Source organism: Euphorbia lathyris, chromosome 2 (assembly GCF_963576675.1).
Source record: "Euphorbia lathyris chromosome 2, ddEupLath1.1, whole genome shotgun sequence".
Taxonomy (NCBI): Eukaryota; Viridiplantae; Streptophyta; class Magnoliopsida; order Malpighiales; family Euphorbiaceae; genus Euphorbia; species Euphorbia lathyris.
The window spans coordinates 94,103,289-94,119,326 of record NC_088911.1 but is presented as its reverse complement, the minus strand read 5'-3'; the positions used below and the strand labels follow the sequence as shown (position 1 = coordinate 94,119,326).

At 33.4% G+C, this 16,038-nt stretch overlaps 2 pseudogenes; one reads left to right on the top strand and one right to left on the bottom strand.

The window, feature by feature from the left end:
- Positions 1 to 5,715: 5,715 nt before the first annotated feature.
- Positions 5,716 to 7,767, top strand: LOC136220711 (cytochrome P450 83B1-like; annotated as a pseudogene).
- A 3,114-nt stretch (positions 7,768 to 10,881) lies between these two features.
- Positions 10,882 to 13,121, bottom strand: LOC136217254 (alpha-copaene synthase-like; annotated as a pseudogene).
- Between the last annotated feature and the right edge of the window lie 2,917 nt (positions 13,122 to 16,038).

The window sequence follows — 16,038 nt, the reverse complement described above, 5'->3', positions numbered from 1 at the left end:
ACCATTAATGGAGCATTAATGGAGACTTTCTAGTTACTAAAGGTTACAACTTAATGACTATATATAGCTAGTATCTCGAGCTATCAAGGTACACTTTCACTTACCCTTTGTCAATTCAGTTTGCTCTCTTATTCTCTTATACTGACTTTGGCATCGGAACTTCCCCCCGTCGAACCCAACGACGCCCCCACAGAGACGGATTCCTATCAGAAATTCTCCTCGAGTCATCACTATCATACCCAGATCCATTGACGAACTTGGATTGAGATTTGGAAGAGGAATATTTTGTGTTCAAATTTTTGACACTGCTATGAACTTAGAAGGGAAACCAATAATAATTGCTCAGATCTTTAAAACTGGTAGAAACACTAAGATTGATGTAGATAGTTCCGATCATCAATGGGAAGTTCCATGTAAATTAGAAAATTTTAAATCTTGGTTAGGAGAAAAACGAGCACATGGGATCCATACAATCAAGTGTAGACTAGAAGACTATATTAGAAATAAAAAGGTTGCGATAAGAGCTAGATCGAATCATGGAGAAGTTGAAGAAATGATAACTATCAATTATTTAATGCAAATGGGTGATGAAACAAGTCAACAGATTTTGACATAAATGCATACGAAATTAATGGATAAGTAATATAAACATAGTTCAGAAACATTGGCCCAAGAAAATCATGTTTAATTAGAATTGAGCCCATAAGACCTGAGCCCATGAATATTGACTCCATAAGGCCCAAATAAGAAGCCCATCAAGGAAAATAGGAGGATCCATTTGTTTAGAAAATGAGATAAAAATGTATAAGAAAAATAAGAAAAATAAGAACGAGGTGGCAATACATAAGGAAGAGGTGGCAATAAGATCAACAAGTGGCAAGACATGAAGATATGAAGAGACATGTGTCAAAAGAAGAAGCATAAGATGGAGACATTAGAAATTGGTGGCAAGATGTAAAGCATGAGGTGGAAGAGCAAAATAAGAAGAATGAGACACGTGTAACCTAAAAATTTTGTACTTTTAACTTTTGTAATGATGTAATCTTTTTTTTTGTAATTTTACCTTTGATCTTGTACCTATATAAGGAGAAGACATATAATGTATGAGACATAACTTGCTTTGAGTAAAAAAACTCTTTCTTTCTCTCCTTCCATGGCTCTCTAAACTCCCCCTGTTAACATTCATAGTTGTTAAATACATACGTTTACCTTTTGTATAGCATATTAGTTTGAAAAGATTAAGAGTTATAAAGCAACAATAGTTATCCTTCGGACGACTCCAAGAGGTGTGTAGAGATGCTGGAACATAGCCATAGCCCATGATGATGATGAATGTGTGTCAGGCAGAGTTCAGAAGTCTCCACTGAGGATTGCTTTTAAAGGTATACTGGAGTTTCTCTATAACTCTTGTTCTGATTAAATTAATTTGTTATACTTAGTTAAACTTAAGGATTTAATATATTATGGATGTTAAATTTCATTTAAAAATATTTACTTCAATGTTCGTTTGTCTTCCTACCCTTTTTAGGGTCATAAGAGTGATCCTGCACACTGCAGAAAAATCTTCAGTACAATAAATGGTATCAGAGCCTTAAAAGGATGTCACATATAGTTAGAACTTGTTAAAATCACTATGTCATCATCATATAATAGTATGTTCGCATCACAAATTAATATTCATAAGAAACCAGTAGATAAATTCATAAACAGCATACTTGAATTAGACCTAAATAGTAGTTTAGAAATTTCTCTTCTCTTAGGTAAATGAATCTTATTATTAGAATATCACCAACATCTCCTTAGTATAGGAACTAATGATCTAAACAGGCATATACTATTAACAAGAAAAATAGAACTGATTAAATGCCTAATTAATTTCACAATCATGATTTTTCAAGCTTACACACACTAGATAATGGATATACCAGTTGAAGGTCTTAGGATTATTGCTGAAAAACCATTAGTTTATAATCAGGATATTAATCAACATATTATAAGTTGTAGAAGAGCATTATAAATTATGGAATTAAAAGATAGACAATTAGAATTAGCACAAGGTGCTTTAGACGCTAAGCGTATTGAAAAGATAAAACTATAAAAAAGAGTTTTTGACTTAGAAGATGAAGTAAAAAGATTAGAAGAAAAACGTAGAGAGCAAGAAGAGACAATAGAAAATTCAAAAACAAATAATCACTGAAAGTTACAGACATATTCAAGCTTTAATCAATGGAAGAGAATAAAGAAATAACAGAACAAACCTATACATAAAATACTAATATCTACTATCAAATGGATACTTACGAAGGTGGTATAACTCAAACTTTAAGTTTTAAACCAGATATTTATAAAAAAATACAGGATGAAACTGAAGAGCTATCTGTAAATAAGATATTTAAAACTAAATGGTTTGATAGACATAAAAATATAAGATATATTGTTCAGAAGCATGAGAATATTATCGATACAACTACTATAAATGGTAGAGCAATGATAAATTTAATAACAGATGACGTAATAAAAAGAGAATTATCAAAATTATCACATAAAGAATCAAAGAAATATAGGATATTTACTTTGGAGGAATAGAATTTACTATAAAAACATATTTTCAGAAAAATATCGATACTCCTATTCAAATATATGTATTAGATGATAGAATATTAGATAATATACAAGATGCCTTAATAGCAGTAGTAAGAGGAAACTTAATATATCAGAAACTTAAATTCACAATTCAACCAGATTTTAGTGTCTCATTAGAAGATAAACATAAAGATCTAGCTTTAACACTCTATTATAAATTAGAAGGAATAAAAATGCCCCCCAGGAAGTAAAATAATTAGTATAGAAACAAAAATGATATATGCCCTTACAGGTAATCATCATATAAGAAAACAAAATGATAGGGATATATTGGTACCAAAATTATACCAGGAAATATTAAAACCACTAGAATATAAAGAAAACTCCATAATAACAATACCCGACGAAATATGTATAGATTTTAATTCTAGAAAACTACAACCAATCCAGAAATTATTACCTAGGATAGAAGGAGGAAGGTTAACTTTTAAGAAAGAAATAATAAGACAACCGAGAACCCTAGATTTATTACATATATATTATGAAGATAAGTTACGCATAAAAGTAATATTATTTAATGAGCTACTAGCAAGTGAATGTATAGCTGAAATTAATACTGGAACAAAAGGTTTAGTACATATTAGCAAAATAAATGAGAATAAATGTGAACTAATAGAATCACAAATTTATAATTATTCGAATAGTACTAGAGAAATAATCATAACTAGAAGTATAAGAATTAGATTTAAAATTCAAGATCTAGAATATGAGATAATCGTAGGAGTAACAGAATATGATAGTACATATGCACTATTATTAGGATACGACTTTTTAAATAAAATAAAATATAAGATAAATAATGAAGGAATTACGATAGAGGACCAAAACAAAATACGATATATAAGAATTACAGTTTGTCAGGCTCCGGGGTCGAATCCGCTACTTAATCTTCTCGCTGAATCTTCGGAATAGAGATGGTTCTTCTACTACCAAAATGTAAACGAGTCTTCAAACAGATCTTAATCTAAATCTAAATGCTACTGTGTTTGTAATTAATTGATAAACAATGTGTGTACATCATATCGTTTTTACAAAATCGAACTTCTAACTCTGAATCGTTTTTTACTCAGAATTTCTGCATAAATTCTGTACTAAATCTTAATTATCTAACTCTCTCTCCACAACTCTGAATCAACTCTTTATTTATAGATGTTGAAGAGTCGTGTCTAGGGGACGTGTCTGCTGCGAAGAGACGTTTCTATCCACTCGAACGGACGCGTTTCTTTGAAATCGAACATGTGTATATTGTGCTGACAGAAAATCTATGTTACCGAGAATGGAAAATCTCTACCGAGATTAAAGGGCAGGTTTTGGTCTTCAAAAACGGAGGAAAAAGAGGTCAGGAGGACGCATGTCGCGACCGAGATTAGGGAATCTCGATCGCGACACGGGTGTTTATTCCTATCTCCGACTTCATTTCCCGTCTTCGTTTCGGTGCGTTTGATTTTCTTCGTCTTTGACTCTTTTTGTAGGGTTTTTCCTTCGTTTCTGACCTTTTTCGCTCCTATTTGGATTTTGCCAAATATTTAGGTACCTTGCATGAAAGAAACATATTCGGACGTAAAAGTACTCTAAATAGATATAAACAGCACAAATTCGTAGCAAAACTGATGTAAATAATGATGATATTTTAGGTATATTTTGGGCTTAACATTTGCCTATAAAGGCTTTATGTAATCTTTCTTTTGAATTTGTGAGTGAAATAATAGAAGAGTTGAGTGCTCAAGTATAGAGTTTTTTTTGTGTCATTTCTTCCACATAATTATTATCAACCAAATTATAAAAATATTCCTTCAAAATTATAATTTAATCCTTTATAAATTATAATTTTAGTCCCTCTACTTCAACAGACTTCATATGCCTCCTCGGTGGGGGCCTCTCTAAGCTACTTTGTGAGGTGAGGTAGTCGGCGTTCGCCTTGCTTTTCTTTCCACTAGTATCTTGCTTTAGGTTAGAATTTTCGATATCTTGTACAAGGTTATCAGGTTTGTATCTTGATTCCTTCTTGATGGACTCGGGGGCGGGGTTCCTCTCCTTAGTGAGGTATGCCTATACGTTTGGAAAACATGCAACTTTTGAATGGTTGCGAGGAGTGAAGCATTGGGGTCAATTGTAGGAGCCCAATAAGTATTCATTTTTTCCCATTGAATGATCCTCGAGGTTCAAGTTCACCGTTTGCCACTCGTTATGGGACGAACTCTCTTGTTCCCCATCCATTGAGGGGGTGTCTTTCGAGTTCTCTTGTCGAATAATGGGTTCTTGTTGCTTCGTACCTATTGGTAGTTTTCCTTCCATGTTACGAGGTTTTAGTTTCCGAGTCACGAAAGTTTGTCAAGGTTTGGAGGTTATGAAGTAAGGCCCATGATCATTGCACCAAATCTGGTGGACTTCTTCTAGAAAGGTTGACCTTCGCCCTTCATATATATGTGAACGGCTTGTGAATATATAAATTTTCCCATGGATTTGGCGGTGAGATAAGTAAGGCGGTTTAGACCTTGGACCTAATTCTTTGGTGGGCTTTTCTTCAATGCGAAATGGGCCTGGTGGAATGGATATTTAAAACATTAATAAATATATATCCATATTGATCTTTCAAAGGTTTTAACTTGAGATGTCATATTTAATACATCTTAATCGTTAATTATAAAATTAAAGGTTGAAATTTAATTACTTAATAAATAATAACTAAGTTGTAAAATTTAACAATGTAATCTCAACCATTAACATAATTACCACGCAATCTCTTAATTGAAGCCCAACTTGACAATATCCCAATCCAATATATGTACAATCTGCTAAGAAGTTCTAATAAAGTAGAACTTTTAAACATAGTATCTAGATGAGACTTGGAAACCTTGATGACTTAGAACATCTTTATCAATCTGAACCATAGTTATCATAGATTTCACACAAAATTTTAACAAGCCTTATATCACTAACCCTTATCAGAATAGAAAACCAATCCTGAATGATGCGTTTCTCTTTTTGTTAGTTTGCTGCCGAGTCAGTGAATTGCCATCATCAAAAAGACTCATTCATCATGATATATTTGTCCTCTTCCTGAGAGATATATATATAGAAGTAGTGATAACTTTTCTCACAAATATATACCAATTTAAACACAAACAAGAAGACCAATTAATTATTATGGATTTGCTCAACTTCCTTGTATTAGTTGTTCCTGTTTTTCTCTTATTTCTCTTCCATAAACATAAAACAAGAAGAAATCTTCATCTGCCACCAGGTCCTCAAGGTCTTCCCTTCATAGGAAACTTACTTCAGCTTGATAACTCAACCCTTCATCTATACTTTTGGAGACTTTCTCAAAAGTATGGACCTTTAATATCCTTACGCCTTGGTTATAGACCAGTCTTAGTTGTTTCCTCAGCTAAAATGGCAAAGGAAGTAATGAAAACACATGATCTCCTTTTTTGTAGTAGACCTTCCTTTCTTGGTCAACAGAAATTATCCTATAATGGTTCGGATATAGGTATATCACCTTATAATGCTTCTTGGAGAGAGATGAGAAGAATATCTTTAGTTCATCTCTTCAATTCTAATAAGGTGAAAACTTTTCGACCCATTCGAGAATACCAAGTCTCTTCCATGCTCCAGAAAATATCAGAATTAGCTGTTGCTTCAAAACCTGTAAATTTATCCGAGGAAATGATGTCTCTTACGAGTACTATAACATGTAGGGTTGGTTTTGGAATGAAGATTGAGGAAAAGGGAATAGAAATAAGTAGATTTGAAGAGTTACTTGCGGAAACTCAGAACTTATTTACATCCTTTTTCGTATCAGACTATTTGCCCTGGTTGGGTTTTATTGATAAACTCACTGGATTGATCCGTCGCCTGGAAAGGAATTTCCAGGATTTTGATATGTTCTATGAGCAGATAATCAAAGAACATCTTGATCCAAACAGATCTAAACCGGAGCATGAGGATATTCTTGATGTCTTACTTCAAATTTGGAAGGATCGTTCTTTCAAAGGTCAACTGACATTCGACCACATCAAAGGAGTGCTCATGGTAATTATTATCATAGCTAAATGTCAAAATTGTGAGTAGAAAATTGAGATTCTTTTTTGTTAGCCAGGTGCTAATTTTTTAATCTCACCTTTTCTTCACAGGATGTATTTGTGGCTGGGAAGACACTAGTGCAGCTGTTGTGGTTTGGGTGATGACTTTCCTAATGAAGAATCCTGCAGCAATGAAAAGAGCTCAAGAAGAAATTAGGGATGTGGCTGGAAAGAAAGGATTTGTAGACGAAGACGATATTCAACAGCTATTATATCTTAAAGCAGTGATCAAAGAAACAATGAGATTACAACCACCTGCTCCATTATTATTGCCAAGAGAATCATCTGAAAACTGCAAATTAGATGGATATGATATAACAGCAAAGACTATTGTTCATGTGAATGTATACGCAATAGGGAGGGATCCAGAAGTGTGGGAAAATCCAGAAGAATTTAGTCCAGAAAGATTTATTGGTAATTCTATAGACTTAAAAGGTCAGGACTTTGAGCTAATACCATTTGGAGCAGGTAGAAGAATATGTCCTGGAATGCATATGGGTCTTGCAACAGTGGAGTTATCTCTTGCAAATTTGCTTTATAAATTTAATTGGGAATTGCCTGACGGAATCCAAAGTAAAGACGTAGATATGGATGTGAAACCAGGTCTTATTATGCATAAGAAAACTGCTATTTGTCTCGTGGCAAGTGAGGTTTAACTCTGATAAGTTTAATAAAATTACATACCACCTGATTATACTATAAGAGATTGATACCGTTACAGTGTTTGAGTTTAATTTAGTAGATAATCGGGTTAGTGTTTGAGTTTAATTTAGTAGATAATCGGGTTAGGATTGACCCGTAATAAGGACTGTATACTGTATAGAAAACCTAAGGGATTGTAATTATTCTCGTCATGAAACCGAAACCCACTAGGCATGTAATGTAGGGTTTGGTTTCCATAGTGTATAAATATGCATTGTTGGTGCTTTGAATATTAATATAGAATTGAATTGAGGATTTTACTCAATATTGTCATATGGTATGACAACTTGTTAGGGTATAAACACTAACATGTAAAATATTATCAATTCTAATTCTACTATCTCGGCTTCATCCTTTTTCTCTTCTTCTCACACTTATTCGAGTAGCAATTTTGAAATGAAAACAATTTCTTTATACCCCTAATTTGCCACACAGTTTGTCCGTGAAACTCCACTCTACTAATTTTCTCTTATGAAAAACGCAATTCAACCTTACCTTAAGGGGTGTGGGTTGTTTAATCATGTCATCATCTCCTCCTCCTGGATGTTTTCAGACTGTGATGGTTTGTTTTGTTCATCGGGTGTTGTTGGGGAATCCGGGGAGCCTTTTTACGATTAGGGAGAAACTTTAAGCCTTATGAATGGATATAGTAATGAGCTTGACACCACACTTAACCCAAAATCCTAGGGTAGTGGGTTAATGGATCCTTCCCAATTATATACCATTCACCAATCTCACAATCAATATGAGACTTTTTAACACCAACTAACTCACACTTGCATCTCAACAGGTGTAACAAGATCATCAGGTTCTTCTTTCGTGGATCTTTTCACTTGTCTATGAAAATATGTTCCTCAATTAATTGGCTCAAATACATCCAAAAAAACTTGGGATATATAAGATCTATGCTGTTTTCGCCAAAGGATCTCATACCTTAAATTTGAAATCTTCAAAATCAGCTTTTCAATCTTAAATGTGATAATGACTCAATTTTTGTCTATGTGCACAAAAGGGAAAGGTTTATTTGACCAGTTAGCTATTTTACAAAGTCCAATAAATACTAAAGATTTTATTGATTGTATTTTGGCTAGTCTGCACTAGGCTACGGACCTTTAATTTTTGGGGTTTTGAAGCTTGTTTTGAACTTGTTAATTATGATAACATATTTGGTTTACTTCTTAATGAGGAATTCAGTTGGCACATGATGCTAAATTGATGGCATGGTTCCACTGACTTTCAATTGTGAATCCAGGGACAGTGCAATAAAATACTTACTGTGACAGAACTTTTGTAATGAAAGTATTTTTTCTTATCACAATAACTAATAATATATTTGTCCAATAGTCAAACCAGATACAAAAGATTCTGATAAAATACTTACTGTGCCAAACTTTTGTCACGTACATATATCGAAACAAATATAATTTGTTACTGTTGTAATTCATACCTATATTTATGACGGAAAATTTGGTCCAAAATTGTAAACATTTGGTAACCTATATTTCGTCCCAAAAAATTAAATTCTCTTCTGACGAATAATCTTGTTAAAATAAAATGTTTTATGAGAACAAATGATGTTTCGGTCACAATAACCATCAAAATTATGAGTTTTTTCTTTTTTATGATTGTTTGTCATTACAATTTCTTTTTAGTATGCGTGGTATTTATTATAAACAATATTTTAAATAATGGTAGATATTCTCATTATTGTAAGTTTAATAATAAACAGATTCATTTATGTTATTAAAAACAATTAGCAAGACAGTTTTTAACAAGAGGTTCACGGTTACTAAGGGTATTTGGACTTTTAATAACAATTTCTCTCCGTATTAAAAGCCATTTTTTTTTTGTAGTGTTAAACATAATTGATTATTTTTGAAATTCTATCTAGGAACTCTTTATCTTAAAAGATACAGATGTTATTTGGCTATTTGAATTCTATTTGGAAACCCTGAATTTTATAAAATCCCAATCTTTTTCATGCATGTGCATTTAGAGTTGGTTCTACTATATGATTCGACTATTCATCTTTAGGACATGTTGAGTTTCGAAGGTACGTCTATATGTATTTGTATGCAAAGAAAACTTTAGTGTGCTTAAGTCTTGTTTTTGGCCTAACGTCAAATCAATATTTTATTCGTAATTGCCTCTCTGATTTCTTGGCATAGTGTTTAACAGGAATGACAGCATAAATTTTCTTAGCTGATAACTCCTGCCCCCGGGCAGACTGAATTTTTCGCCATAGGAGTTAATACTCTCATGGGAAGGAATGTAGCTAGTAGTAGATGGGAAAAGAGAGAGAAGAGAGAAGATCATGGAGAGAGATGGTCACAATTCGAAAAGAGGGAAGTTAGGGTAATGGTCAGTGGAGCCATGATTTTATGTTTGGAGTAGCTAATTTTAGCCTTATATAGTGTCGGATTTAGCTTAATAAGTTAGGAAAATTTTTCCGAAGTCTGAGCCTCTTATGGCTGAATATTTTTTTTTTATGTCTCGAGCATCCTAGAACTTCATCATTTTGGTGTGTTTAATGCTAACATATTAAAATTGCTCCGCTTAAAAGGAGTAGATATCTTTAATATCTTATAAATCTAATGATAATTTTTAAAAAATTATACAATTGTTATCTTTTTACTTTTTACTATGAATTTCTTATATTTTTTTTTCATAAAGTAAAATTTAATTTAAAAATTAAGTTTTTGAGTCTTAAAAGTATAAAAATTAATTTAGAATTTTTTTTTTCAAAAGAGTTAAGATGATAAAGCGGACATCGAAAATTTATAATTTTCATAAAGTAATAAAATTAAGTTTTTTTAAGTGTTAAAAGCATAAAAATTAATTTAGGAAAAAAAGAATTATTTTAGAAAGGTTAACCAACTCAGCTACCTTAAAATATTGTAATAAGACTACAAATACACCAATATGAACTAAAATATTATAATAATACTATAAATACATTAATATGTACTAACATTAGGGGAGCTGCCAGATACTGGAATTGTAATACTGAAGGGTGGAGCCAATGATTGGGGGACGGAGCCTCCGGTAATGGTCTTAATTGGGCCGTGCAAAACAATATTCTCTAATAACATGTAGTTGGGCGATTTTTTAATAATAAATTGATATTTTTTGATGTAATTTTCTCTTTTACTTAACCCCAGTGGAGCGATTTTGATTCCAACCTCTATAAAAATATCTGCTAAAACTCATATTTATTGAAGTGGATATAACTATTTAGATAATTATTTAATGAATTTCCATCAGGATAAGTATAGTTATAACCAACATATATGAATAGTACTAACATATTTAAAAGATGAGTATAGTTATAACCATTTTAATTTTTGTAAGCCCTTCCATATAAATAGGTTTATCTCTTTCATTTGTAAAGTAACAGTATTATAATTATTATTTGATGAAAAACAACAGAAATCATTGGGAATACAATAGACCATTAAAGTAAAGGATCTTTGAGTACTGAGACAACATAGTCCTTCAAGATATGAGAATTAATGTATCCATCACCATCTTTATATATTACATCCATCGTACGTGATAGATTCAAAATTGGTTCCAAAAGATCCATTGACACAGGAACTGGCCTTAGACAATCCTGGTTTGTGTCTTTCCACGCATTTGCTATCTCTTTCCTGAAGAATTCAATTGCCTCTCCCTCGGAACTCTTATATTGTTTCACATAACATTCAATGGCAGAAGCAACATGATTCCTTTCTTGCTCAAACTACACATAAATAAATAAGATTGAAAAGTAGCAATTAACACTTGTGAAAATTAAGATAATGATTTTACCTGATGTGAAACAATATCATCCATGAGTCTGCATACAACTGTTGAAGCTTTAACAATCCTAGGGTCATCAAATATCCATTTAAAGACATCTTCTGTTGCAATTTCTCCCATTCCCACGAAGGAAGTTGTTGCCAGCATTGAATAACAACTAGTCACTAGCGCAACTTCCATGTATTCCTCCATTGTTGGAGTATACCTTTGCTCACGTCATTTGGCTTCTGCTAAGTAGTATCGAACTACTTTCTTCATCTGCCGCACATGCATGTTTAATTCAAAGTTCATCAATTCAATTATGAAATTTCTGTATAGTTTTTAGAACCACAACTTACTGATTCTTTTGCATAATACACACAAAATGATCTTCCTTCCCTTGCTGTTATCTCCTCAATTTCATTGTAGACATCATTTAGAATGTGAAATATCATTTTCATATACTCTGGAAGAGTATTAATCGACCCCACATCCCACCTAATCCAACAACATTTAATTAATTGATGAGAACTTTGATAGCTATGTTGCATCGGAAACTGAAACTGTTATTTCTAAAATATAGTTAAAAAGCGTAATGGAAAGAGGGTTTTCTAGCATGATTAAAATTATTCTCTCAAGTTTTAATTTCAACCATTCAATGTATATATACCTTTGGATAGCATCAGTGAGAAGTTGAAGTTCGTCAGTTGTAGCAAAGTTATCATAAGTATCATCCAAAATGGAAGTCGTGGCTATGACTTTGGTTAACATCTTCCTAGCAAGGCAATATTGTGGCTCAAAAAAAAGTCCCATAGTCCAGAAGTAGCACTCTACAACTCTGTCTCTTGTATAAGGCAGCTTTGTCGGGACGTCCAAATTTTTCCACCACCTCAATTAGGCAAAATAAATACGTAGTTATGCTTAAATTTTCTAGCTTGAGTTCCTTTTAACTGACAAAGAATTATATATATTATTGGGACTTACTCAATAATGACTTTGAGTTCCGTTTGATGTTGTTCTTGCAACATGTTGAAATCTAACTTGGCGAATTTTAAAAAAGTTTTATTGTGTGATTCGTCCCGTTCATAGATAGGAATGAAGTTCCTCGCTTCTAACCTTGGCAGACATTTACGGATAGGTCTATTCAGAGCATGAGTGACATCTTCAGCAACATTAGGACTTAATTGCGGTAATATTGTTTGGAGATTTGTTGTTGTAAAGGCTATGGCTTCTTCCAATATATCTTCTCCTCTTATGCTCATAAAAGCTGCCTGATATAAACTTAACATACCTTGTACATCATCAATCAAGGACTTTTTGAACTTTCCTTGGCTATCTATGAAATCTTCAAATACATCTGCCACCATAATAGAGGTTTGGTTATTAGAGAAAATATCCAACTGATAATTAATATACTAACTATTACTTACCACATGAGACCTTAATGCCTTGCTGCCGAAGCAGTCGAAAGTGAAGAGCAACGTTATGCAGATGATCTTTGGAGTTAATAATGGAGAAATTGTTGAGTTGATGTTCAATTTCATCCTCGAAATGGTAAGAAATGCCGAGGCGTTGAGTAATATCAATCAATTTTAGTTTTTGGGAAGGATCATCTGTGTTCTGATTTAGCAAACTTCTTATCTCTTGCTTCAGTTCATCATGTTGTTCTCCCACTGAAGAATAATCTGTTGTCTGCAAAACCAAATCATTAATGATTAGTGCTATTAGGTCTTGAATTTGATTCTTAATTTAGACATAACCAATTCATCATATATATATATAATGTAGAAGAAACTTAGCTACCTTGACATGAGAAGGATTATTAAGGAAATTATCCGCCCATATTTTAGGATGATAAGCAGCAAAATCACGTTTGGGACATGAAGCAGCAGTAACTGGAACTTGTAATGGCATTTTTTTTCTTTTGGGAATAAAATATTTGTAAAACAGATGGTAGATAAACGTAGCCAACTCAAACACCTAGTGATATTTATAAGCCAAATCAACTCTCCGCTAATTACATCTACGGTACCAACATTTAATGTGTTTTACAGTTTGATACATCACCTTCAATTTTATAAAGAAAAATACAAAACTTGCTATTGCGTAGATATGACCTGCTTAGATGGAAACTTGGAGACTTATAGATGGGCTTTGGGCCTTTTTAGATCTACTTCAGCCATCCAACTCGCTGCTCAGTTGGACGGGGTACGGGGGCGGTAGTCCCTGTTGCGAAGGGTTTCTTGAGGGCTATAAATATAGCCTCTTTCTTTGTAATCTGTATCTCTAAAATCATAGTAAAATATACTGGCTTGGTAGTGCCCTCAGACGTAGTCATTCAAATTGAGTGGCGAACTGGATAAACAATTCTTGTGTGTTTGTTTGTGTTTCGTTTATCGTAATTGCATTAGTTCCTAACAATTGGTTCACTCTTTGGTCGAAATATCTGCTCGAGTTCATCGGTTCAGGATCTAAGTCCACTGTATATCAGCGTTTTAGTTCTCAGATTTCTGGGTTATGGGCAACGGCCATTGTCAGCGGCATTTGGGCGATCTGGTTTACTTGAAATAAAATTATTTTTGAGGAGGAATTACCGAGCATCACGCTGGTTTTCAGGCGTATTTGGCACGCAATTAATCAGTCATCGCGATTGGGGAGAGCTAATATTTGGAACTCAGCTGTTGAAATTCAGATTCTTCACGAATTGGGGGTTGAACGACGGTACGCTCGAGCTCCGCGGATTATTCCGGTTTGTTGGCAGCGACCTCTGCTAAATTGGGTTAAAGAAATTCGGACGCCTCCGTTGTGGGAAGTCCGGGAGCTGCGGGTTGCGGGGCGGTATTCCGCTCGTCTGATGGAAGGTGGCTTGGTGCTTTTGCCTTTTCGATTGACTGTTCATTTGCTTACTCGGCTGAGTTAGCTGCTGCGATTCATGCAATCTCTGTTGTTTTGATAGAGGTTGGAGGCGGTTGTGGTTAGAAAGCGACTCGTCTTATGTGGTGTATGTGCGTTCCAGAACGCAATCTGTTCCTTGGCGGATCAAACAAGATTGGCTTAACTGTTTAGCTAATTTTGGTCTAGTAGCGGTGGATTCTCTATGGTGGGATTCGGTTCCAGAGTTCTATAGTTCACTTTATTTTAAGGATATTAGGGGATGCAATTTCTATCGCTTCTCCTGATTGTCTATTTCTCTTTTTGGTCCTGTTTGTATTTTCTTTTCTTTTTGCCTATTGGCTTTTAATATTATGGGTTCGGGGTCTTGTTCGGGGAGTTGGGATGTCCGTAGTCCTCGATAACCAACCTTTAATAAAAAAAAATATGACATGCCTACATGTTGTTCATGTCCATTGTCATTTTAATCAAATTATGTAGTCAACTCAGTTAATTAAAAAGGTAATCCGCTAAACCGTTATTTATCAAACATAGCTCATAATCTCTGGTTAAGAAAAGCCTTTTCATGAAATGAAATGGGAATCAATTTATAATATTGCTTCTTAAATAACAAACTTAGTGGTCATCAATGCTGCTTCATCATTTAAGCATTTTCCAACTTATAATACAGGCCTATAAATTAAGAGCGATTATTCTGTAGTGTTTAGTTCTCGGGAAAAAATGTGAAGCGTTAATTGATGGAGGAAGCCAAGTGAATCTCATTAGTCTAGTCGCATTGAGCAAGTTTGATTTGGTTTCAAAGCCACATCCTATATATCCCCTATCGCCTTGGTTGGGTAAATGAGGAAAGTTTCGGATTACTCATTGGTGTAAGTTTCGTTTTCTGCTACAGCAAATTTACTTTCAGCGACGGAATGTTTATTTTTAGTGACGACGAATCAGCTTTTCACAAGACTAGGGGACAAAGGGATCAAGGCTGCCACAATTACTTGCACCTCATTTAATTATGTCATTTTAACTTTATTGTTTGTTCTTTTTGTTCTAATTCTCTAAATGCTATTTTGGCATTTCCTTCCTTTTCTACCTCTATCATTCTTTATTATTTGTAACCCTAACTAGGTGAGTTATGTCATTTACATTTTATCAAGAGAGCTATATATGCTCATTTCTTTGTAAGGAAATACAACTTTTATCAATATAATTTTAATCTTCTTTTTTGTGAAGTTTTGTTAAGATTTTTAATTTTCAACAATGAGGGAGCTGTGGTTAGTCCATAAAATCCAGATTAACTCTTTCTGGTTTAGTTAGAGAACAACTCTCTTTATTGATTTAAGGTTAAAGTCAACTCGTCCAAAATCGATATGTAACCCTCAAACTTTTAGGATATTTTTTTTCTCTGTCAATATCATTGCACGATATGCTCATTCTACTGCTGGCAAGTTTTTATTTTTTTATTCATAATGTTTACTTGATTCCAAGGACTCGTCATTCCTTGTTTAATGAATGAGTATTTTTTATTAAAAGAAAAATAAAGAATCTGTAATCCTGATTCCTGTGGCCCCGTTTGGAAATCAACATGTAAGGATGTTAAAATATGAGAATATTAGTATAATTGACCAAACATGAGAAATATATAAATAATTTACAAAAACATCTATACTCCACGTAAATTAGTTGATAAGTAAACAACCGTAATATAGTTACTTATCCTACAAACTAATGCTGGTCCCTAAATTACAAAATGTGTTTCATGTTCAAGTTGTCACGATTCATCGTAAGATAGCCTTGTGAATGAACAAAATTAAAAATCTCATTTCTAAATAATAAAACGTGTCACAAAACTAGTGACCCTTCTGCGGATGCCTAATAGATGGTCTCTATGGCACCAAAAATTATATTGAAATAGTGCCTATATACGCTTCTAAGTTTAGTTACACGG